Here is a 23,284-nt window from a genome sequence, read left to right on the forward strand (position 1 = left end):
CTCCTTCAAGGTAACTATTATTTTGGGGGGAAATTCTAAACTGATCTTGGATTTATATATTTATCATAAGCATCATGATTGTCATTTATTAAACACATCTATACTGGCATTTACATACATTATCTCATTTAATTCTACAGCAATTCTGTGAAGTAGGTATTATTAGCTAGAATTGCAAGTAACTTGCTTAAAGCCCCAGGGAAATAAGCCACAGAGCCAGGATCTATCTGCCTTCAAAATTTATTCCTTAGATCTTCTAACATAAACTATAGGAACTTCAGGACAAAACAAACACCATCACCACCAAAAAAACCCCCTTGATTTTAAATTTTACGTGTAGTTAATAGCCTCAGTGAAACAAGAAAAATCCTCTGTTGCAGCTTGAGTGGGAATTATCCTGAGATATGTAATTGTCAACTTCATTCCCCATACCGGTGGCCCTCTCTATATAGTTGATGCTAATCAGATTCATCTGTCTCTGAATTGGTTTTGGGGGAGTGGTCAAAAGTAAGATTGAACTCTTCAATTAGGATGTCTGCTATATTGTATTTCATTCTCTGTCTGTAGGCAGACAGAGGTCCCACAGAAGGCTCTTGTGAGTTTAAAATAGGGGAAGACTTTCTTAGCTCCCTTGAATGGTAGTCCTTCACAGCCATGCTCAAAGAATGGGCATTTTCCCACGGTCACCTGCTGATTCTGAATGAACAAATTCTCAACCTCCTGCTGACTTGTGAATATATTGTTTATTCCCATCTTTGCTCTTTACTGACAGCCTTCATAAAAACGTGCTCAGAAGACAAATGGCATGGCAGAACCTCTGACAACTCATTAAGGAAGGATACAGTAGGTTTCTGCCAAAGCGCTGCCATCCTAATGTGACATGATAGCAGAAGGAAAAGACGCTGAGAACTGTTGCCTTCTGTCAAAAGCAGCATAATGTCTCTGTGCACTGTCTTGAAGAGGAGTTTAGTAGAGATGGCAACGTATTGATTATCTACAGCATATTGCTTTATGCCATGCTGTCCCCTCTGCATGGAATCCTTTCTCTCCCTACTCTTCCAGAGCCAGCCCAAGCTGGCAAAGTAGGTGTGGGTTACTGATTGTTACAAAACTACTATGTTGTCACTGTATGAGCTTTGACTTGATGGGGACCTGAGCCACAAAGAGCATGGCAATTATGAACATGGAAACTATTGCCAAGTCCCATTTCTCATTACGTAAAATAAGGATCATAATAATACCTCTATCACGGAAGTCGATTTCTGCAAATGTTTTCAGATTGTTTTTTTCTCATTATAGGCCTACTTAGGATTTCTGCTGTTTATTCTTCTGATAGTTATAATTTATATTTTCCTCAAAATCAAGCATATCTCACTTTTATTGATTTTCATAAAGTAAACTTTTTCAATTTGTTCATTTATATATATGTATATATGGCTATATTCTACTTCAAATTTGCATATGCATGTATTTTCTTGACTATTTTCTTCTTTCTAAACTATATCAAAATGTTCCCAGTGTCTCTATCTGGGTGATAAGATTATGAGCTATTTTTGTGTATTTCCCACATGTTCAGAAGTCAGTGTCTATAACTTATGTATTCACAAAATATACTTGAAAAACATTTCAGTTTCTTTATTTCCAAATAAGTTGAAGCCAGGAACAGTTCAAAGGTCGAGGAGCATGGTCAGATTAGAACCAGAAAACCTATGCTGGTGAGGCCAGTTTTTACTCATGAAGTAAGAATCATAAAACCAGCATGTTTCCTTTAGTTCTCATCTGTTATAAAGAAATGGAGCCAGGTGCAGTGGCACATGCCTGTAATCCCAGCAACTCAGGAGGCTGAGGCAGGAGGATCACAAATTTGAGACCATCTTCAGCAACTTAGGCCATGAGCAGTTTAGCAAGATCCTGTCTCAAAATTAAAAAAAAAAAGGGAGGGGGGGAAGGGCTGGGGATGTGGCTCAGTGGTAAAGTGCCCCTGGATTAAATCATATTTGGTTCCAAAGGCGGGGGGCGGGGGGAGAGAGAGAGAGAGAGAGAGAGAGAGAGAGAGAGAGAGAGAGAGACTGAGCCACTAACCCATTTCACTTGTTCACTTGCTCTGGTTCTCATCTTACATAAAAGTGAGGGTTCTTCTAAAAAGAGTAAATAAAAATAAAAGTGAGAGATGGTAAAGTTGGAAGAAAGCACTAAAAATCATTACTATCTTATGTGGTAAGTTGAGTTTTTTTGGAAACACAGCATATAGTTGATAATAAAAGGCAAACTTTTAGAGTAATAAAGGATAACTTACTGATCTGTGATGATAACACATATAGCAATAAGTGAAATATTTAAATGCATAATCGGAAGGTGGATGCTTTTGATTTTTAAAACTTTTTCATGATTCTATAGTAGGATTATGAAAGGATTTTTAAAACTATTTTTTCCACAGTTGGAATCAAACGCAGGGTCTTGCACATGCTAGGCAGGTGCTGTACCAATGAGCTTTACTCTCTGTTTCCAAAACTATTTTTTTTAAATATGGTAGAAGACTCCCTGTGACTACTAATATCAAATTAGAGATATGCAATCCGATTTGATTCAAAAAAGAATTTCAGATTGCCTACTTTAAATATTTTGTTAGAACACAAATAAAAATGCTTCAATTACCTGATTATGAACCTAAGCTACTTTCAACAGGACTTTCTATTATTAGGTTTTAACGATTAGAAAACTAGTGTACTGGACTCTAAATTGCTCTAGGATGGGAAAAGCATTTGGTCAACTTTAAACTTGAAGTGATTTGGCCAGAAATGACCACATTGCAAGTAGAATAATTCCTAGCAGGACAAAGGTGTATTACAGCAAACTCTTTTCCTTATTTCACTGTTGTTAGAAAGCCTTAGAACACTGTGTGGTTTGTGTCCTCATAAGGACAACAGGCTAGGCCCTTGGCTCACTGTGCCTTATTTCCTTTTAAGGAAACAGCACAAGCTTTGATTCAATCTAACTTGCTTTGTTATATGATCATCTTCCCTTCTACTTGATGATTGTAGTGAAACATTTTAATTCCTTACCTCTCATCTTGGGTATATTCTACAATCATTTTTTATGGTTCCCATGGGGTTCCATTTCACATGAGAGATGCCACTCTGATGTGAATCTATAGCAGCATGACTTCAGCAGTGTACAGATGTGGTTGCTGTTTCCAACCCCTCCCCCTCAGTAACTCAATATCATAGGATAAAACTGTGGTGTTTTGATACATTATTCTCTTACATCATATAGAACACAAAAGTAACCCTAGCTTTTATAATTGTCATAAATTTGCTTTCCCAGAAATTTTCTATCTTCATTAAAGTCTAAACTCCTATTTAATGTCCTTTCATGTAACCTGAAGGACTCCCCTCACACAGGGCACATCTAGTGGGGACCAACTCCCTCGGCTCTTGTCACATGCTGTGGCTTGAATGTGTGAATCCCTCCAAAATTCCTGTTGACAGTTCAGCCTCAATATAACATATTGAGAGCTGGTTAGGCCAGGAACCCCCAACCCCAGGGATAGGAATGTGCACATTAAGAGAACTTCTCCAGCATGTGCAAGGACCTGGTCCAGTTCCCAGCAGCCCCCCCCCCCCACCCCCACACACACACACGTCCATTTGTCAAGGTGGGCGCTGTGTTTTAATTAGCTTTCTTTTGTCTCTGTGAGCAAAACACCCAACAAGAACAAGTGAGGCACTCTTCAAACTCCCGGATCCCACTTGGAGGAGAAAAAGCTTCCCTGGGACTAACAGTTCCAGAGGTCTCAGTTCATAGATAGCTGACTCTACTGCTCTGCCCAAGGTGAGGCAGTCAGTCCATCATGGGGCAAGGGCCCAGGGGAGGAAAACTGTTCAGTTCAGGGCAGCAAAGAAGCAGAAACCTTGAGTGTAGCTATGATGAGGTCTTTCAAAGCCACAAAGATATTACGGATTTTCAGACTTGAAATGAGAAGACTGCTGAAGTATCCTACAAATTTTAATTTCTAAACAAGTAAATATGGGTCACCATAATGTACTAAAGCAAAAAATCTTCCAGAGTTTTTTCTTCTTGTCATGAAAGTGGAAAAGTTCTTGGAAGCCCCAAAGTGAGATGACCACTGAGAGTCATGCCCAGGGTTGACTGGGTCATTTCGTGCTTTGAGCTCAGAAGGAGCCATTGTGAGGGAATTTCAAACAGTAGTTATTTAAGAGGGTAGCTGCAGCTGGGTCTTTTGTCTATAAGTACAGGAAGCTCTTGGTGGTGACCTGTCAGACTCCCAGATAGTTAGCGCATTTGGTGGTGGTTGGTGGCTGGTGGTTGTGGTCTTTGGATATTGGTTTTTGATTTGGGTTTTTTAAATATATTTTATTTTTTTGCTTTTGCTTTTTGTTTTTTTGTTTTGGTTTATTATTATTATTATTTTAGCTAGCATCCTCATTCCGGCTTAAGATTCATAGAGAGCGTAGTCAGAGCAGTGTAGTGCCTTAGGGGCAAGGCTCCTGCTATGAGCCCACCTCACGGACCATTATATGGTCCTGCAGGACATTGAGGAGGGAGGCTTTGCCCAGGTGATAGAGGTTGTGGTTGAAGGTTTTGGCAAAAGAGGTCTGGAACTTCCCCTTTCTTTCTGAACTGGTGATGATGGCAGCCTTGGGCCACCGGAACGTGATCCAGCTCTTCTAGGTCATTGAGACCATCGAATATATCTACCTTATCATGGAACATGCAGAGGGGGGACAGCTATGGGACCTCATCCCGGAACCTGATGTCATGCGGAAGGAGGAGCCCACAGACTGTTCAGGTGGATCGTGCATGTGGTGCAGTACTGCCACAAGATGGGTATCATGCACCTTGATTTGAAGCCAGAGAACGTGGTGGTGGATGCCAGCAGCAACGTCAAACTCATCGACTTTGGCCTGAGCACCAGATTCACAGCTGGGAAGAAGCTGAACAGGTTCTGGGGTACTCTCCTCTAAGTTGCCTCTAAAGTTGTCCATTGGAAGGAATTCAATGCCTCCCCCCATGCCCCAGACATCTGGAGCCTGGACGTCATTCTCTATTTTATGCTCACAGGGAGATGCCCATTTGTGGCAACCAGCAATAAGCAGCTGAAGAAGCTGATCACGCAGGGAATGTATGACATTCCCCCACATGTTTCTGAGGGAGCACAGAGCCTCATCAATGAGATCCTGACGGTGAACCCCACACAGAGGCCCAACTTAGAGCAGATAATGGAGTACCCATGGCTGAGCCAGGGAGAGGAAGCTTCACACCCAGTCCTTCGAGTGAGGCACTCTTCTAACTCCCGGATCCCACAATTTTGAAAATCATGGTGGACATGGGTTACCATCCCTATAGTACCTGAGTGTCCGTACCACATCGAAGATTCAAGGACGACACGATGGCCACGTACCTCATACTGGAGCACCAGAGAACCCAGGGGCAGGCTTTGGGTTCCAGGTGAAGCCTGTGCATCACCTGGGCCCAGCATATCCTCCCTGGCTCTGCCCTGGAAGTATTCTAGTAAGCCTGCTCTTCCCTTGCCCCACGAGTAGCTGCAGCATGAGGCAGCCAAGCAGTCCTTGCAGAAGGCTGCTGGAATTGCCAGCATGCCTGTTATTCCTCTCAGCTTCCTCAACAGGGACACACGCCCTCCCAGCCTAACCTCCCTGCATAATCCTGAGCCTAGGAGAGCTCATCTTCCTAAGGTACCTCCACAGGGCAATCCCACTACAGAAGCAGGGGTTGGAAGAGACTGAGGAGGAACATCACCAAATGCATGCAAAAACTCTGCTGTATACCATGCTTCCCTCGGCCAGTGTCCAGGAACAGAGAGGCTCCAATGGAAATGCCATGCCCACATTGACAGAACCGACAGCCAGCCAGAAGACCCTGAGCTCTGTGGATGATGACATCATGGTGCAGGAGTGAGGTGTGCTGACTGGCTCAAGCTTCTTTGCACAGAATCCAGGCAGGAGCACATCTGCATCCACAAGGAGTCTCCTCAGCCCCCACCTGCAAAACACATCATAGAGACATTTCCTAGAACACTCCCATGCCCTCAACCCCTGTCCCTGCCCATCCTGCTCTTTCTTCCATGCTTTGTAGGAAATTTATTCTTAATTTATTTTTTCCACAAATTGTATAATAAAATTGAAGTTTCAAAGATTTTTAAAAGGCAGTCTTTTTTTCTTTTTGGAAATTGGCACCAGGGCAAGGGCTGGAGCTCAGCAGCCTAAACCACTGTGCCTCCCTCTACTGCTCACTGTATGTACTTGCTCACCTTAAGCCAGTGTAGATGGGGACTTGCTTCCCTTGGCATAGTATAGACAGAAACTCTCCCCTTGAGCCAGTGTATATTTGATACACTTTGAGTTGGTCACTTTGGCAGGAAGGAATCCTTTTCAGTCTTCAGGCCCTCCCTGGAGAGTGTGGGGAGGGTGGGTTGCAGCTGTTGGAGAATACACATCTCTGGCAAGGCACTGGAGAATCCAGAGTGTTCTATGGCTTCATCTCCATAATTCCATGTTCAGGGAAGCAAGAGCTAGGCCAGTAGGAAGGGACAGGCCTGCATGCAGCAGTGGCTGGGCACTTCACCACATGCCATGCAGCTTCCCCACCCAACAGCTCCTCCTGGTGGCAGCTGAAGTTCATGGAGAGTGAACACATGGGATTTGGGGAGCAGAGATGTGCAATCTCAAGGATGATACTTACATAAAAGCATAGTGCACCCATGCAGAATTGCTCTTATCTCTGGGCTCTCTTGACACTGAATTTTGTAAATTGAAGTGCACACAAAAAGTAAGAAATGCTCAAGTTATAGGAGGCTTCGTGCACCTTCCATGTCTGGCGTCTCTGTAGCTCTCGACTCCCAGAGCTGCTCTGGCACCTTCTTCCTGCCCTCCCTTTAGTGGAAAGAAATTGATGCCTTAAAAAAAAAATGTGCCATGTGTCATTTTAATAGTTTGCCTTTTTTACCTTGAACCAAGAAAAGTTTTAAAGTAAAGATACTTTATCAGGCTGTTTTAACCATATGTGTTATTTGTGTCCAGATATATATATATATATAAAATATATATATATTTATATATATATATAAAATATATATATATTTATATATATATATATTTTATATATATATATATAAAATTTTTATATATATAAAAGTATCATGTTCTTAAAACATAGACTTTCTCCAATAAACTTTATCCCCCAAATTTCTCTCAATATGTAAAATATAGCTATGAGAATTTTAGTTTTTGTCACATTTTGATACTGATTTGGGATGGAAGCATTTTAAATAACTCCAAGTTTGAAAGTTCAAATTTTTAAAACTTTAGTCTTATAGGAACATGGCTCCATTAACAAATATTTGTCCATAGCAAAATGTTTCCAAGGATCTCTTGAAGAGCTGGTAAGAAGGCAGCCCCTATCGTGGGCCATGTGCTATTTCAGTTCAAAATGCTGTGTGCTTATCAAGCCCATGGTCATACAAATGGCAATTAAACTCTAAAAATGGTAAAAGGTTTGATTTATTGATAATTCCTTGTTAACACTGAAGACTCTGGAAGCCAGGCTGTCTGGGCTACAATTTTTGCTTTTTCCTCCTGTGCCTCATTTTCACAAATGTGAAATGTGGGCAGTAGTAGGTCCCTCAGAGTAGACTAAAGGTTCAACTTAAGTTATAAATTGGATATTGATATTGCTCAGACCTATGTTGTCACCATCCCACAAATGTTCATGCATAATTTAATAATTATACCAATCTCAAAGAAAAGCCTGGTTTTAGGAAAGCATTGAAATTAACTAAGGCTACCTTTATGTTATGTGATAGGAAAAGGAATTTCCTTCCTGACCTGTCACAAGTCCTAAACATATCAATTTTAATCTGATCAGAATCTCTAGAGAGTTAAGATGATATGAAATATTTTAATCACAAATGGGAATTCTTCAAAGGTATTTGTGGAATGAATATAAAGTTGTACAAAAGATGTCTAAGTCCTGCAAAATCAGACTGAAATATTTTGATGATATCAGAAGGAGAAATGGAAAGAAGGGTGTGTTCAGGATGCAAATATAGAAAAACAAATAGAACAAAGGTTCAATTGCAGCTTGGATGGGTCTTGGGGTGTCAATATACCTAGTTGTCTGTGGTCCTGGCCTCCATGTAGAGCCTTCCACTGAGAAACTAATGTGACTCCATTTTTGAGAAACCAGCCTCTACCTCAGAGCAAAGCCTGTCCAAGGAAGGGAGCGTGATCCTGGTCCTTGGAAAAACCCACAGAGCACTCCTAAGCACATACCCATCCTGCTGAGTTGTTTGTCTGTAAATAACAGGAGAGGTCTGAGGCGCCAGGTGTCCCTGACTCAGTTAGGCTAGGTGAGGACCCATAGCAACACCCCTAGCAACCTCCAATCAGCATGAGACAGGGAAAATACCTGGGATGCCAGATGACCCTCCCAGTAGTTTATGGTAGTTGATAACATGTTGGGAAACCATGTAGTTTAGCACATACACCCCTTGTGGCCTAAACCAATTAGTTCAAAGGAATCCCCCTCTTGTACTAACCAATCACCCCTACCCAAATTGTTCCCGCCATTGAATGTGCTAATCAATGTTAAGAGTTGTTGTTTGATTTTCCTGTGGTATGGAATGATTTGCTGTGTGATGTTGTGATGCATAGAGTATCCCACAAAACCTATAAAATCTCACTGAACAAAGGACCAGGACTCACTCCCTGGGACCGCTGCATCAGGAACAGTTGTGAGTCCAGGCTCGAGCTTGCAATAAAGACTCTTGTGTGATTGCATCAGATTCAGCTCCTGGAGGTCTACTGGGGTCCCATGAATCTAGCATAACACCACATTCATGGGCAGCCTGGGAACACCTCAGTGGCTCAGCATCCTTCTACCTTGCACATGTGACTGGGAGTGAGGAGCAGATGAAGCTCCTTGCTCCTGTGACATCATCTTCTACATGCCCCCATCAAGGTGTGAGGTTTATATCGCCTGCATGAAAACCTGGATAGACAGGTAACTACTTCAAACAATAAAATATGATGGAGGTGATACTATGTGACCACCAAGGCTGAGTCATAACACACAGTGAGGCTTCTGCCTTGCCCACTGGAACGCTTGCACTGAGCCGCAAGCTGTCATATTATATGGTCAACTACCCTGAGCCTGCCACATTTGCGGGAAGCACAGCTACAAGGAGAGGACTCATATGTGCACTCTGACAGTCCTGCTGAACTCAATGTGCAAGACATTTCAGTCCAGGTGTCAGACATGTGAATGGAGACTCTCAACAATCCCAGTCCCAGCCACAAAGTCCCCCTCATGTCTTTGAGTCTTCCAAGATGAGACACCAGAGAACATGAAGCAGAAGCAAGCCATCCCCCCTGTACTTGGTCCTAATTTCTGACCCAACAGAGCCTTGTAACATAATTCAATGGATATTTTTCACTACTACCTTTGGAAGCAGTCTGTTAGTCAGTAATAGTATCCAAAACAGATTTTGATGATAGTGGAAGCCCCTCCCACTCACATAGTGGAATAGCTAATGTTTTTGAGGAAAAAGCATATATGTTTATTCCAACTTAAGCCAAATAATGTTTTTTGTTTTTTAAGAATTAAGGTTTAGCTTTGTAACGTTAAGGCAGCAGGTTTTATGCAGAATGCATTTGCAGTTTAGTTCTCTGTACAAACAAAACACATGTGAAACATTGTGTATATTTTTTCTATCATGAGTAAAACAGTATTCTACATACAATATTGAAATGAGTTAAATGAGTGGAAGTTTCTAGTCACAAATGTTTCAGTATATGAAAATAAGGTATTTTTTATGCTGTAAAACAGCTGAAATATATAGTTACATTTATTCTATGTATCAGGCACTTCTCTAGACACCTTACCTTCTCCCATCCAGCTCACCAGCCAGCCTGACAACCACCTGAGACAGTGGCAAAAGAAAGATAGCTGATTATCAAAGAAAAGGAAATAAGTAGATAGCACTTCCACAGCCACTGGTTGCTAACACCTCTGGGGCAGAGGAAGGATCCTACTTTTCAACACAAGTGATTTAATTTTTGGTCATGTAGGCATGATCAGAAAGCAAACTTACAATCTATAAGGAGAACGACACTCCCACTCCCCTGGGCACAGACAAGCTCTGTGTTCCCTCCTCTTTGGAGATCTCTCTCTCTCTCTCTCTCTCTCTCTCTCTCTCTCTCTCTCTCTCTCTCTCTCCTGTCTCTTAAATAAAGTTTACTTTCTTTTTTAACTCTTGCCTCAGTATTTCTCAGGTGATTACTCTGCCATACAGGTGAAATAAGACCTGATATTTTTCTTTTTTTATTGTTTTAGTTGCAGATGAACACAATATCTTTTATTTTTATTTATTTTTATGTGGTGCTGAGGATCAAACCCAGGGCCTCAGGCAAGTGAGGCAAGCACTTTATTACTGAGCTACAACCCACGCCCCAAGGACCTGATCTTGATTTTCAAGACAGATATCAGTTTCAGGTTTGCCCAGGATTGCCACCATAGTTAGCTCTTCAGCACCTCACATCTTTCTGGGGTGTACCTTTGTGTCTCTTTCTTTCTGGAGGACTATGATGGGCACCCATCCATAATTAACTGCAGTTAGGGATTCTACAAGACTTGGTTGACAGGCTTTATGGTCTCAGCAGCTCCTAATCACCTCTCCTGTGGGTCAAGTATGTTGAGTTTTGCCAAAGCCATTTTTTCACTGTCCTATCCAGGTTCCAAGTAAAGCCAGATTTACAGATAGGTAGTTAGTGTAGTTAGGTAAATCGGGTCTAATATCCAGTAAAATCAAGAATGAAGGCCACATCGAGAATGGAGTCCAGGAAAAGGGGAATTGAAAATGTCCCCAAGGCCCCAAGCTCATCCCAAGGAAATGTTAAATGAAGCAGCTCCCAGCAAACGTGGAGATGCTAATCCAAAAGTCCTCTCTGCCTAGATTACTCCTACAGCCCACCTGACTCCCACCCTTTGGGCCTTCCCACCTATATTCCATCACTGCAAGATAACAGAAAACAAAGGACAGGAATGCGGGAAAGCTGAAAGAAGACCTTAGCTATAAAAAAGGGAAGACCTTGCCATTCCACAGATTCCACCTCTTGGGGGTCCCCTTCTTCCTCCAGGAAGAAGTCTTTTTTTTTTTAAATTTTTTTTTACATGTTGATGGACCTTTATTTTATTCATTTATTTATATGTGGTGCTGAGGATCGAATCCAGTGCCTCACACATGCTAGGCATGTGCTCTACCACTGAGCCACAACCCCAGCCCAGGGAGAAGTCTTTTCTGCTGTCCTTTAATAAAGCTTCTACTTTCCACTCTAAACTTGCCTCGGTGTGTTTCTCTGGTGTTATACTTCAGCATTGGGGAAGCAAGGACTCGTCACCAGTAAACAGCGGTAACATAAGCATGTCTGGCATCAGTAGACAGCATCCCTAATCCCAGTTTGCCTTGAGATACACAGAGAGACTATGAACAAAGGGTTGAAGCAACTCTTAAGATTCTGGTGGTGGCGAATGGTGAATCTCAAAAGTTTCTCCCCTGATCTTCTCTCCCAACAGCTCTCATAGAGTGTCTTACAGTGATCCAAGCACTGCTGAGCCCAGTGACATACACTCCCATAAGAGCCTAATTGCACTCTACCATGCTCTCTTTCCAAACACTCCCACTCCCTCCCCATTAGACAATTCCCTCCCCTATGTAGCCAATCATACTCTACATTGAGAGAGCGACATTTTACATGGAATGGTTCATAAGGAAATGCCTAGCTTCCCAATGTTCGCATATTAAGCTCTTACAAGTCTGTACAGATTCTCCCCATTGTTTTTGTCCTCCATGAGTTTCTTTGCTGCAAAAAGGGAGGCATTTTCAGTTCACTCCTCTGAGAAAAGGAGGTTAAGCCGCTAACAACCACTAGATGTCCTCTTTATCCTCTCAAGGTTCCTTTAGCCCATAGAGCAGAGTAATATGCTCCACCACCACCACCAGGTGGGTCATCCATCATATTTGGAAGTCTATAGTGGCAGGAGGAGATAAGTCATCTGCCTCCAAGTCTGAATCCTCCAGGGTCTTTGTCATGCAGCAAACAGCTATCTTGCTCATTCTTTCCAGTGAGGCAGCACTAAACATGGCAGAACCAGGTAGTGAGAAATAGCTTTGCTGGTTATCAGAAGCTTATCTAGGAAGACTCCCTAACATAATGCACTCATATGGGAGCTTCATTCTCAACAGTTATGCCAGGATCACCACTAGCCTGAATACTGAAAAACTGGGATAAGTCTGGCCCACAGGCACTCAAAAAAGTGTCTCACTTTCTTCTGCTGACAGGCATAGGAAATGACCTAATCACAGTTGAAACAAACAAACAAAAAAGGATGTATGATAATTTTCTACCTCTAAACCTGGCCTTATAATCAAGTGCAGAAATGGAAAATAGTATCCAGAAGAAACATAAACCATAAAAACCACAACTTAAGAGGCTGATTTCAAAAAAGGAAAAAAAAATGGTTAAAATGCCCTATGCATGAGGTGTTTCCTCTCAAGCTGAAAACAGTAGCTTTTCCTTACTTCTTATTTCCCGATTTTCAAGACAAGTTTCAATGTGAGCTGCTTCCCTCGGCCACACTCCTTTGCCATTATGTTCAGCCTTACCTCAAGCCCCAAATAATGGAGCCAACTATCTATAGACTGAGACCTCTGAAAATGTGAGCCCCTAAATAAGCTTTTCCACCTCTAAAATTGTCCCTTTCAGATCTGTTAGTCACAGGGACAAAAAAGCTGACTAAAACAAAAATTGTTACTGAAGAGTGGGATGGTTGTTGTGACTAACCTGACCATGTGGTCTAGCAGCTTTTAGAACATTTTGGAATTTGTGGGTAGAATTTTGGATAATTTGCCAATGAAAGCTGTGGAAGCTTTAGATTATTATAAACGGAGATTAATGGGTATTTCTGATGGGAGCTCAGAAGACCAGAATGCTGGTAGAGCTGCTCACAATGAAGACTGGAGTCATAAGGTTACAGAGGAGAAGGAGGATTCTATTGGAAATCAGACTAGAGGCCATTTTTGTTCTCTTCTGGCTAAGAAATTATAAACATTTTTCCCATGTGCTGAGATTATTTGTGAGACTGATTATAAAAGTGATGGACTTCTTAATCTAGCGAAGAAATTCCTAAGCAGCATAGCAGTCAGGTGGTGGTATGGGTATTGCTGGCAACTTTTAGCCAAGTTTCTTGTGATATTCAGGAGCAGAAAGAAGACCAGAAATACTTGAAAACCTTAGAGTTGAAAACTGGAAATAAAATAAGAGCGAAGGAAGTTTCAGTTGTTAAAGACCTTACTGTCACAGAAGAAACACTAAATACTAAACCACTAGAGACAACAAAAAAGATGGCTTGAGGGCATCTCAGGAATTGAGACCACACCCAAATCAGGCTCGTGGAAGTAAACCTTCCATGAGAAGAGACCACAGGAAGTGGGGGCCGGTGACCCTGCTTGCAAATGGCAGCCTAGGAAGTTGTTTCACCATGCTCAGCCACACCAGCACTCAGAAGCTTCGGCAGCCAGGTTCCCTGGAGGCTTGGCTATTGCCCTAAATGGTGGCAGACCTTGGCATCAAGCACATAGTGCTCTTTCTGCAGGAATGCATATGCTGGAATTAGAGTGTCATGGAGTCTTCCACTGATATTTCAATGGAAGGCCAGGGAGGAGGCAAACTGCCCCAGGACTGAAGTCCTTGTGAGCAGCCCCTGGGAGGGTGATGCTTGGATATGTGAGGAGAAAGCTAAAGCTGCAGTGGAGACCCCCAGATTAAGAAATGCCAGTAACATGGGACATTGTCCTAGGAAAGCTGCAGCAATTGAGCAGAGACACACCAAGAGAAAGGCCACTTGGGCTACAACCAACAAGACTGCAGGGGTGGAGCTACAAAAGCCTTTGGACAAAACATCACCATGCCATGTGCCCCAGATGCCTAATGTGAAGCTACAGGACTTATTTTACCCAGATGGATTTTGGTCTTGTTTTGGTCCTATCCTTTCTATTCCCCTATTTTTCTGAATGGAAATGTTTACTTTGTACATTTTAAATATTGGATACTTATAAATTGCTTTTGATTTTTACCTGAGCTCACTATGCAAGTTTGCCTTGAGGCTCAGGGAAGACTTTGTACTTGAACTTTTAGGCAATCTTGGAACTGTTGAGACTATGGGGATCTTGGAAATGGACTTAATATATATTTTGCATTGTGAGATGAGCATGAACTTTTGGGATCCAGGGGTGGAATATTATGGTTTAGATATTAGGTGTCCCCCAAAAGCTCATCTGTGAGTCAATGTGAGAACATTCAGAGATGAAATGATTGGGTTATGAGAGGCTTAACCCTATCAGTGAATGGGGATTGACTGAGTGGTTAAATGAAGGCAGGTAAGGTGGTCACTAGGGGCATGCCTTTGGGTTATGTATCTGGCAAGTGGAATCTCTATCTGCTTCTTGATCATGTGAACCTCTTCCTACCACCACGTTCTTCCACCACGATGTTCAGCATCACTTTGAGTCCTGAGGAATGGAGGGGGATGTTATGGATTGAGACCTCTGAAACCATGAGCCCCCAAATAAAGTTTCCTCCTCTAAAATTGTTCTTGTCAGGTCTTTAATCACAGCAGGGAAAAGATGCAAACACTGACCACCTGCAGTGACTACTTGAATTTGTATCTGCTCTTTGCCTTTGTTCTCAGTCAGCCTCTGAACCCCTGTGCCTGCCTAACCCTTTCTTAACTTTCTTTCTGTATATATAATGTATAATATTATATGTAATATATATTACAATTCACATGTATCATATATATATATATATATATATATATATATATATATATATATACACATATATACACATACATATATACATATATATATATATTACAGAAAGTTTTACAGTTTCTTATATAGTTGAAACTCCCTTCTTGTGTGATCCAATAATTATGCTGCTAGGTAACAATATAAAAAAACCAAAACAACAAAAAAATGTTCATATAGAGAATTATACATAAGTAATATATATGCTTATATATACATACATATGAAATTGTGTAAAGTGTGATGTGTGTCTGGAGTGTCTTATATATTAGAAATTAAGATTAGGGTAAAAAAATTGTGTTTGCCTGCTTATGACTACCAGGTGACTCACAAGCACTCAGTGAACTGCCATTGATGCAAGTAGTGTAGCATGCAAGCTGTTATTCAATAAATTCTGTCATTGTAGAAAGACATACGCATTTTTGGTCTATATTAATGAATAACTCACAACAGTGACTTAGCTTTTAATTTCCTTAAAAATATCTTCAAAAAAGCAATAGTTTTGATGAAGTCTTAAAAATCTTGATAAAGTCTTATCTTTACCTGATCCAAGTCACAAAAATATTCTCCTGTGTTATTTTTTCTAGAAGTTTAAGAACTTTAATTTTTATATTTAGGTCTATTATTAATTTCAAATTAAAATGTGAAAAATGTTTGAACAGATGATTCATACTCATATATTGTTGGTGAGACTGCAAATTAGTATAACCACTCCAGAAAGCAGTATGGAGAGTCCTCAAAAAACTAGAAATGGAGCCACCACTATATACTATAGTGATACAAGCTTATCAATGTTTATAGCAGCACCACTCACAATAGCCAAGTTTTGAAACCAGCTCCAGTGCCTATCAGCATTTTTTTCCCTTAATCCCAAACCACATGATGGTACCTTTAAAAATTCAGTTAAGGGCTGGGGTTGTGGCTCAGTAGTAGCACACTCGTCTGGCATGTGTGAGGCACTGGGTTCGATCCTCAGCACCACATAAAAATAAATAAATAAGGTATTTAAAAAATTCAGTTAAGATTTTAAAGTTTGGACTGTTTGCAATGGTTTCCTTGATAAAGTATACTTGCTGTATTATTCGTATATATTTAAATTGGAAATAGCGGGACTCATGATACTACACAGTATGGAAGTAACATTGCTTATAGTTTTTAACTAAATGAGTATTATTTAAACAAATATTAATAGAGTCAATATTCCTGTATTAAGTTCATATAATTTATTTCTGAACATCTCCATTCAGTTACTGAAGATTTAACATCTCACTGATGCTTTAAAATACGGATCCCACATAATCAGTGTCCTGAGTCAAATGACTGACATGTAAAGAGTAATAAAACAGACCTCTGCTCTCATCAGTATCTCTACTAGCAATCCACTCTTTTTGTTCCAGCTCCCATTATCTTCACTCTGAGTACTGTTTAAGCTTTATTCTCAGTGTGTCTACACAAGTAGTACATGCGTGTATATATGTAGGTATATATATGTGTATGCATCTGTGAGTACTGCATGCATGTCTGTGTGTTGAGTAGCACACAGTAATTGAGAGCATGAACATGAAATAAGATTCATGTTTTGATCCTCATTATGGTACTTCTAGAGTTTGATGATCAGTAGGATACTGAAGTCTTCTGGCCTTAGAACTATAAAATGGGGTAATCTAAATTATAGGGTTTTGACTATCTTTGGCACATTATTACATAATAGAACTTCAATAACAGGGAGCTAATTTTTTTTTTCTGAACGTGAAATTTTTTTCTGAACTCACCTTATTTTTGATCGTTTGAAAAGAGTGAGAGATATTCCTAAAATGTCACAATAAATGTCAAATAAGTATTTTTTGAACTGAATGCCTGGATTACATTTCGAGAGGAAAAGAAAACCATTAGCAACTAAAAGCATTTATTGTGCAATCACTAATGACTACATAAATATCTTCCATGAAGAACTCCCAAATTTTGTAATATATTTAAGCCTACAATTGTTTTCTATTTCTTCTATTGGATGAAATACTGAAAAAATGGAATCATCTGAGCATCCAAATTTTATTTCCCATGGAAATTAATAAAGGAAGAAAGTTTCTCCATTTCAAAAAGAGATTCATTCTGTAATTATTCACATTAGCAAAGGAAAAAAATGAGTTTCATTTCTTGCTAAAATAATGTACTAAGCTATGCAAGTCACCCTTTGTTTTTAAAACATTAATATTAGTGAAGTGTAAAGAAACTCAGTCTTATTTCATAAACAAATGGGAAAGCTTTCTGAAACAAGGTATTTCTTTTAGTCCATTTAATGTGCTGAAGAAGAGGATGAGGCAAGAAGAGTGGTCAATGATAATGGTCTAGAAAACAGGACTCAGCTGCAATTGTGGGAAACAACTTAGTAACAAAACTCTAATATGCCCATTAGTCCATTTTTAAAAGGGAAAATCATGTTTTATCTACAAAATATAGTTGATTATTGGTCTCAAAAAATGATATTTCAAATAGTAGTCACAGATGCAAGAGTGGACCATAGAACCATAGAGCTATGGGTCTATCAATGATATAACTTCAGAGCTGAGAGACCATTTTAGGGAAATATATGCTTCTATTGAACAATAGTTTGATAATGTTGACAAATTAAAACTGATATAACACCTGTTTTCCAAATAGCAATAGTGGCTTTGTATAAGATTTTTGAATAAAAATACTGTATGGTCACAAGTGTTTTATTGAGGTGTAAAAGCATAATGTTAATCATGTTTAGAACTCTTTCAAATATGGAAAACTCTATAATCATATTACAGACCATAGTTGAAAACCACAATTGTATCCTATAAGAAATCAGCAAAAAGATATGTAAACCAAAATTATGTACACAATTTAAATTTTAAAATAACTAGTAACTTTTAATTTATAATATATCCTTATTAACATTTCAATATGTATATAGTCTAGTGATGTCAGCTCTTGCATCCTTTATATTTGTAAAATGTATCTTAGTTTCCTTTACCAGGACTGTTAAATGTTTTAAGTAATAAATTATTATATTTTTGTTCATCTCTATTCTTCCCTGCCTTTATCTTTGTAATTTTCTTCCTTTTGATTAGTTTGGGTTTAATTTTCTAGTGTCTGAAAATGGAAGCTGAGATCACTGTTTTGTGACTATTCATTTTTCCAATATAAGCAATTTAGACTATGAAGTTTGCCATAAACACTACTTTATCTGCATCACCAAATCCTATTTTCTATTTATTCTCTTTCAGCAACTTCTTGATTTACCTTTTTATTTCTTCTTTGACTTTTTCTTGTTAGCAATGTGTTGTGTAATCCTTAGGATTTTTCAGACATTTTTGTTGTTTTCCATGTAGACCCACTATAGTAAGAGAAGACAGTTGTAAATTTTCAATCCTTTAAATTCATTGAAAATGTTTTTCTGGCCTAGAAGATGACCTTTCCACTTGAATGTCCTATAAGCAGTAAAGATGACTATTCTGCTACTTTGAGGTGAAATGCTTGATAGTTGGCAATTACGTCTAGCTAATTAAGACCGCTCAAGTCTTCTGTATTCTAACTATAATCTTCTCACCACTTTTACTATTATTCAGAAAGTTTAGAAATCATTAGCTCTAAGTATGTATTTGGATTTTTTTATTTCAAGTCCATTGGTTCTTGGTTATGCAAATTGAAGCTTTGATATTAAATGCTCCATAGTTAAGTCCCCTTGCCATGTGTTTATGAGCATCTGTACCCTTCTCATTGCCAACAGACTCATGAGCATAAGTTTCTGAATTAGATCAGATTCTAGGAAAGATTCAAGCTCCATTATCTACCAGAATTATGATGAGAAGCAAGTCCATAAATTCTCTTGGCCTCAGATTAGACATTGACAAAAGGAGAATAGTGTGCTTTCTCTCATATTATAGTTTGGGGACATAAATTTAATTTTTAAGAATCTGTGATGCACCTACTATAGGGTCCAAAAATGTGAAAGGCAGTCATTAATGGCTCTCCTTAGAGCAACCACCTCCCTTTGTTAATGAGCTTTGTAGCTACTTTGGTGAAAAGCAGGACTAATTATAGGATTATACAGAATTAATGCCTAGACTTGAAACATAATTTATTTCCTCTGGCTCCTATCTTCCTAGTCTCCTCTTACAAAGTACTTCTTCATCAGGCCACCAAGATTAAGACACAAAAATGTTCTTGTTACTCTTAGAACAGAGGGAAATTTTCAACTCTTGTCTTTTGTGCATACTGTTCAGCTATCTTTATTCACCTGGTAAACTCCTACTAATCCTTCAAATCCAGGCAAACTGTAAAGTCTTAACTAATTCTCCTGCAGTGGGTGAGAGAATGACTATTCTTATCTGTGATCTACCCACCATCCTTTATGCTTATTCATTACTCTTATATGTTTACACTAGAGTCTGTTTACAACTCTATCAGACAGCAAACATTTTGATGGCAGAAGAGACCATTTGTTTCATCTTTGTATCCCCAGAAAATATCATTTATTAATTAACTACTGAATGAAAAGTACTTTCATGTTTTGTAATATAAACAGAGTTAGTGGGTATTTGTATGAATCGATCCTTGTTGTTGGCATAAATATGGAAAAAGAAGTATAAAATGCACCAAAACAGGGAAGAAAGATTTAGAATTTCTCATTTATGGTTGTATAATCTTGAACCCAATTTTTTCATCTTTAAAATGAAATAATTATAAATTTCTATCATATAGGATATTTTTTAAACACAAGTGAAATTATAATTGTGAATATCTAAAAACCTTACAGTCAGGGGGTGGGGCTGGGGTTGTGGCTCAGTGGTAGAGTGCTCGCCTAGCACATGCGAGGCCCTGGGTTCAATCCTCAGTACCACATAAAATAAATAAAACAAAGGTATTGTGTCCATGTACAACTAAAAATAAATTAAAAATAAAAACCTTACAGTTGGTTTTAAGACAGCCCTTTGATTTTATGGAATTCCTAAGATTTGTACTGAATTTAGCTGGAGTTTATGATCCATATATACCTGGGAAAATGTAAATTATATCTATAACATGAGAATGATATGAGACACTATAAAATGTATCTGAAGAATGGAATTATTAGTTTGTTTTCTAAAAAATAAGACAAGAAAGATAGTTGTCAGCTGAAGGCATTAGGGGAGCCAACATAGAGGAGATTTAACCAGAATAGGCAAGACTCAAAAATATAGAGAAAAGACTAATTATGTACTTGTGAGGCTTCAGGTACTGGAGCAGGGGTGCCTACAAGGCATCCAATAGACAGTTTCAAAAGGTGCCTGCTGGTTCAATTTGTATACAATGATGGGAAATGAAAGATAGCTATAGATGCAAAATGTCAGCAGTGACAGTTGTCAACATTGTGCAATCTGAAATGTGGTCAGAGAATGACTTAAATCAGTATGTAGAGATCCCAACTGGTGGGGTTGCACAGTAGCACCATGGGATGGGCTCCAGAGCACCACCCGGTTCCTAACAGAAAGTCTCCCTTCCACCAACCCTATCCTTTGAAGGCAATTTCTATTTCTTGACTATATTAATTTTATATTGTGCAAGTCAGTGATTCTTTTCCTCTTTTCTCTAAGGAGTTCTGCAATCTATTCTGAGTAATTCTGGATTTGTTGAATAATTTAGTCATATACATTACAAGCCAGAGTTGCCTTTACAGAAATGTCAGTATTAATGTAATGTTTTTTCATCACCAAATAAAATAAAATGAAATAGGCACTAGAGTCACATACTGTACCCAGATATGAGAAAAAAATTGTAAATAATTTTGATTAAAACTAAATCTTCCATTAACAGTCATTCCCCAGCCACTGATTCATGGGCAACATCCTCAATCCCTCTGGTGTTCTCTTAAGTACAGACTTGAAATTTGTCTTTTCTCTGTCCCTTCTATTGACATTACATACCAATCCTAAAAGGATTGTGAAGTAAAAGAATCTCTACACCTAGCAAACTTATTTAGAACTTGTTGAGTTTTGCTTTAACCCTCAGTAATGTTCTTTTCTGCAGAGGCATGGCACTTGACAATCACCCACCCAGAGACCTGAATGCAATGAATAAATGTGCACTTTAAAAAGAAACAGGGGCTGGGGATGTGGCTCAAGCGGTAGCGCGCTCGCCTGGCATGCGTGAGGCCCTGGTTCGATCCTCAGCACCACATACAAACAAAGATGTTGTGTCCGCCGAAAACTAAAAATAAATATTAAAAAAAAATTCTCTCTCTCTCTCTTAAAAAAATAAAAAATAAAATAAAAAGAAAACAATTCCAGAAGAAAAACAGTAAAATAAAGTCCTGTTTGTAAATAATTTTAATCATTTATCATGAGATCGTGTATTTATCTTCTTGACTTAATCCAATAAAAACTGAATTTAACAAACTATTTTTCAAAGAGCCAAGGACATCAGATATAGATATTTGGAAATAGATCTCTTTTTTGGGGGGTGGGGGAGACCATTTGCAAATGTTTAATTTTGGGTGAATGCAGGGTAAAAGCAGGGTGGGAGTTTGCAGCGTGGAGCATGTGCTGAACAGGAAACAGACTGAGGGGGGACTTGTCCAGACAGATCAGATAACTTAGTAGTGGGGCAAAGCAGATGCGAGAAGCCCACAGTGATACTGTGTGTGTGTGTGTGTGTGTGTGTGTGTGTGTGTGTGTGTGTGTAAATGCAGAGAAAAAAGTCCAGAATTAAACACCTACATCTTTGGTAATCCCACCTGGAGCAAAAGGAAGATAATGCTGTTTGATGCAGAGAATATCTGACAATACTTGTTTTTGAAAAAAAGCATATGGATACACAGACAAATATATGTATTAGGTATATGTCTTACTCAACAAAACTTTAATATCTAACAGACTGTCAGACATATAGCAAAAATAATGCTAAAAGAATACATAGCACATAGTAAGAGCAATGATGCCTAAATTTTTTATGTTGCGAATTCTTCCTTTCACGTGCTAATACTCCTGATGGTCAGGAGTTCAGGAGTTCTTACCATGCCCGTGACTGTGAAAGGTCACCATATTTTGCTTCTCATTATGGGTAGGTTCTTCCTCAGGGTCACTGATCTCTTCATATGCCAAAAGATTCTTCCTTTCCCCAAACCTGTGGCTCCAGATACTCACAATCTTCATCCTGGATCCTGATACTTTCTCACTTTGATTCCAAAAAGTACTTGGTTTTCTCAGGGGGTATAGCCTGTTCCCAGCCAATTGTTTCTGGATTCCTTTCGGATCATTTTCTTCCCTTGCTGGCTTCTTTGGCATCTTCTGGCGTTTTCTCTGTTGTATGCCAGAAGCACTCTCAAGGGATTCATCCTGACTCCCACAGTTGTGACATTCATCAGAATCATTGCTCAGGGATTCTATAATCTGCCTGTTAGAACTCATGAAAACACTAAGGGTGGCTCTGAGACTAAGCAATGGTGAAGGGCTCCTTTTTAAATATTAATACAAAACTGACTAGTCCAGCCTCTTTCTGTACAAAGGTGACTGGAAAGGCCCACTTTCTTCTGGAACCTAATATCTTTCAAGAATTCATAAGTATTATGGACAAATGCCCATGCCCACAGAAATTCTCACTTGGAAATCTCCCTAACTTCTCTGTTGGGACTTAAAGTACTGGCTCTCTCTCTATTTAAATTAATTCACTGTTATAAAAGGAAAATGATTTATGATTTACCAAACTTTTGTGAACAGATATTATATATTTCAGTTCGTGGTGGAAATATTAACTGTAAGAACTCTATTCACTAACTGGTTCTGTACTAAGTCTTTGGTGTGTGTTATTTCATTGTAGGATCCACTCACAAGTAATTCCCACTCGCCTACATCTTCATAGCTACAAGTCCCTCACTTACACATGCTCTTTACACACGATATTTCCTAATGCTATAGATCTCTCTTCTTCTCCTCACTCTCCCTCATTGCCTAATGCGTTCTTTGTGTTTCACTTGCAACATCATTGCTTCATGTTACATCCACATATTATACCAAAACATAGAAACTGAGAGCCTTTCCTTTGTAGTTTTTATCAAATTGTTCATCACTTTCAAAGTTTGTCTTCCCTATTATCTGTCTAATTCCTACTACAAGTCTTTCACAGTTGCGAACATTCAGCTCATCTGGACGTTTTAAAGACCAAAAAAAATCATAGAATTTGCAGGGAAATGGATGGCATTAGAGCAGATTATGCTAAGTGAAGCTAGCCAATCCCTAAAAAACAAATGCCAAATATCTTCTTTGATATAAGGAGAGTAACTAAGAACAGACTAGGGACGAAGAGCATGAGAAGAAGATTAACATTAAACAGGGATGAGAGGTGGGAGGGAAAGGGAGAGAGAAGGGAAATTGC

At 39.2% G+C, this 23,284-nt stretch overlaps 1 long non-coding RNA gene across 1 annotated transcript; it reads right to left on the minus strand.

Moving 5' to 3' along the window:
* Positions 1-3,640: 3,640 nt before the first annotated feature.
* On the minus strand, positions 3,641-18,711 carry LOC125616966. Its single transcript, XR_007347785.1, has 3 exons — positions 18,176-18,711; positions 6,724-6,937; positions 3,641-6,024 (listed from the first exon to the last, which is right to left on the minus strand). It is a non-coding gene; the product is annotated as an uncharacterized LOC125616966 (long non-coding RNA).
* Positions 18,712-23,284: the final 4,573 nt, after the last annotated feature.

This window comes from Marmota marmota, unplaced genomic scaffold, assembly GCF_001458135.2.
Source record: "Marmota marmota marmota unplaced genomic scaffold, marMar, whole genome shotgun sequence".
NCBI lineage: Eukaryota > Metazoa > Chordata > Mammalia > Rodentia > Sciuridae > Marmota > Marmota marmota.